Source organism: Simochromis diagramma, unplaced genomic scaffold (genome assembly GCF_900408965.1).
Source record: "Simochromis diagramma unplaced genomic scaffold, fSimDia1.1 OVJJ01000381.1, whole genome shotgun sequence".
NCBI lineage: Eukaryota > Metazoa > Chordata > Actinopteri > Cichliformes > Cichlidae > Simochromis > Simochromis diagramma.
In genome coordinates this window covers 191999-195769 of record NW_024386737.1, presented here as the reverse complement: position 1 = coordinate 195769, position 3771 = coordinate 191999, and positions in this window count along the sequence as shown.

Below are 3771 nucleotides of genomic sequence, written 5' to 3'. Positions count from 1 at the left end.
AAGTTGTGATGTTTAGTTACCACGAGTAGCTGATGACAATGTGCAATAACTTGGATGCGTCTTAGCATATATAATACCCTACAGACATATTGTGTTAATGACACATTTCTGAGGAGGAATTTTCTACGATTTGAATAAGAGCGAAATTCTGTTTTGACAAATGGAAAAGTTACGTAACCGTGTGTGTGTGTGAACTGGTGAAGATTTAGATGTCATCATACCTGCTTAAAGCTTTGTTTCAAGACTTGGACTTGGTTTTAAACTTCATCTTAGAACCAGTTTTAGGTTCAGGTAAAGGTTAAATAGTTGTAATTGGTGCGAGCATTAGTGCTATTGAGGAGGTGTTATAGGAGCATGGTAATTACAATTTACACAGTTTCTGTTCAGGTGCTTGTGGGCGCGTAAATTGTATAATTGTCCATAAATGTCACCTAATGAGACAGACAGGATGCACTTCGATCACAAGTATGATACATTAGTAATATTGTGTTTAAAAAAACTCAATCAATAATTCCTAATCTGACTGAAAGTGCTTTCAGTGACATTATTTCAAGTTCCGGTTTTATTCACAGCAAATAAACCCCACATCTGTTGTCTGGACGTTCAAGCTGCTCATACTTGTAGTAAAGAAATTTCCTCCTATTGTAGGAGGTAGTAGGATATTAGGATATGGATCTCAGCATTATTGAAGCATAGTGGGATCATGTTGACAGACAACAGAACAAAAGGCAGAAACATCCACAGAAGAGCTTTGAATGTCCTTCAAGAAACCTGGAGAACTATTCCTGAAGACTGCTTAGCAATATTTTGCTAAGCAAAATATAAAGAAATGAGGGCTGGCTCAAGACTAACGTATCGTACTTTTTCATGGGTTATGTGCAAATTAGTGCTACCATAACCCATACCATAAGTGCTATGGCTTATGTGCAAATAAGTATTGGTTGTGCTAAACAACCAATACTTATTGCAAGCTACAAATCACATGAGCGTTTTAGTTGACTAAATGTGTCATGGTTCTCAAGATCTGGAGAGGTCGTGGTTGATTCCCCGCCTCTGAACCCGCCCTGTACACACACCTGTGGCTCATTCACACTGATCCTGGCAGACTACTTAAGATGGCAAGAGAGGCTGCTTCCTCGCTGGATCGTCACATTACCTAGCGTCAGTGTAGCCTAGCCTTTGGAAGTATTCCTTGTGATCACCTAGAGTTTCCTCCTAACGTTGTTTTTCTGTGTACAGGCCTTCTAGATTCCCTGCCCGTCTTCCCTGCCGTCTGGATTTCTGTGGATGTGTGTGAGTGAGCGTGAGCATTTTGGAGTGGACATTCAGAGTGAGCTGTGGATTAAGTTGAAGAGGAGCGTATGTACCCCGCCTTGGACCTTCCCCTCGGACCCCCCTCCACCCCGCCCGTGTTATCTGTCTCACTGTATATATGTAGATATTCTCACTTGGTGCCACACTGTAAATAAACCCTCACCTTCTCTCTAAACTTCAGAGTCCTGCGAGTGAGTCCTCTGCCTAATAATCTGTGACAAAATGAAGTCATCAGGGTGCCCCAAGGAGCAGGGCACAGTAGATGAAAAAATAAAAGCCCTCAGTATGCAACTAGTGTGCTGCAATGTGGACTCTAAATTAAAAATGTGAAAATTTGCACGTATAACTTTCTCGAATGTTTCACTACAGGCTGTTTGTTGCTTACATGCAAGGCAGTGCGCACAAAGGCCACAGAAGCCTCCAAAACATCACACACAGACACACACAGCGCCACGTGTTGGCTTCACTGATTACCGTGTGTTGCGTTCAGTGGTGTGTAAAGTGCTGCCGCTGCGAGTATTAGCCTGTTTATCAGAGTGTGTATTAACGTGCTCCAGCGCAGGGGCTGAGGGGACAGAGTGTGTGTGTTTGAGTGCGTGAGCGTGCTAGCAGGGGATCACAGGTGTGTTTGCGAGCTCCGCAGAGAGCCTCCTTCCCCCTATAACCCCCACGCCCCCACCTCGAGCATCCTGGGTAATATCAGCCCATGGAGCACCTGCGTCCCTGTCCCAGAGCGCACGCACACACACACACACGCACACACCTCTAATGGCTCCGTATCAGCCTGCCATACGGCTCTAATAGCCAGCTGTGTGAGCAGAAAACCGTTGGACCGTGCTGACACTCACTGATGCAGTTGTAATATTAGATCTGAGTTAACTGTGATCTCCAATTAGTTTTCATCACACTTGAAACAACCAATGAACACAGAAAACTACATGAAACACACAAAGGATATTTCACGCTTTAGCTTTGAATCCATTTTTTTTTTAAAAAAACAACAACTTTTTAGTAGCACACAGGAATCACGGCTTTACTTTTCCAATAACTTTTTCTTGACTTTCCACCACTAGGTTGGCTGTTTTCTGAGGGATTTCCTCTCCAGTTTGAGTGAAAACATTTTCAGTGGGAAAGAAACAAGTAGGTTAGAGTCGTGGTCGAGTGTGTAGGTCAGGGTTTTCACATGCAACTTAATATAAATGTCTTCCCGACAACAGCCTGCTACCACAGCCATTTCACACAAACACGTTTGACCTTAGAGGGGCAGACAGAGATATGAGTTTGCTCAGATGATTCAAATTGTTATCAGGTGCTCTGGCATGTAAGGAAAACACGGAGCTGCACAGAGTTAGCAAAACTCTTAATGACTCCCAGAACAAAACAACTCTGAACCCTCACAGCAGATATCATCACAGTCTCTGACAGATACAGTTCTTTGATAACATTTTTAAATGGATTATATTCATTGGAAAGACTCAAGGACATGATTACACTCAGATTCACTTATGTTATCAGATCAGTACATTTTGCCATTAGTATACTGCAGAATATTATAACACCAGTATTTAAAAAAGGAAAACAGCTCCGGGAAATATTAAAAACTATAGGATGAGGCTTTCACTCGCACATACATTTTAAGTTAACAAGAACTTTATTCCTGCAAACAATAACTACATTGACTTCTCTGGTCAGTAAACCCAAGCAGCTCTCAGTGAGTAAAAACTGCAGGACGGTTCACCTGCATGGTGTCATTTAACACGTGCTTGTGTCAGCTAATGTTTCTCCCTTTAATATTTGTTTCTGCAGTCCTCGAGTTAAATCTGCACGACCTAAAAAAAAAAAAAAAAGAAAAAAAGAAGCCCCCCCTCCTCAATCCCTTTAATTGCTTTTGTACAATTTATATTTTGCAGTTTACAGCTGCTGTTTTTACAGTCACGTCTGTGGTCAGCGAGGCCTTTGCATTCGACAGCTGCTCTTTTTATAATGTCGGAGGTTGGAGTTGCAATTGACTACTTAGAATCAGAGATGGAATGACAGCTATTTTGATACGAGCTTTTACATGACTTTACATGCACCCTTCAGTCATTATCGAGATCAACTGATGGATTTCTCTGGAGAGCAGACATGACGACAACAAACAGGAAGACTCTTGGAAACAGCCGGCTTCGTAAGTTGATGGGTGTGTTTGATAAACACAGACACACACACCATGGTTTGTGCAGGCTGCTACTGTAAATGTCATCGCAGTGCTACTGAATTTTTACAATTCAAAAGATGCAAGATTTCCCACACAGAAAATGCATTAAACTTATCAGATTTTCCTGCCATGCCTACAACAGAATCAACAAGATCACAACTGAAACTAACAGGAACTCTGTCCTGCAGATGAACTATAAAACGATTCATTTGTTTTCACAAAATCTCAACCTTTGTTGCACAAAATGACACAAAACAGTG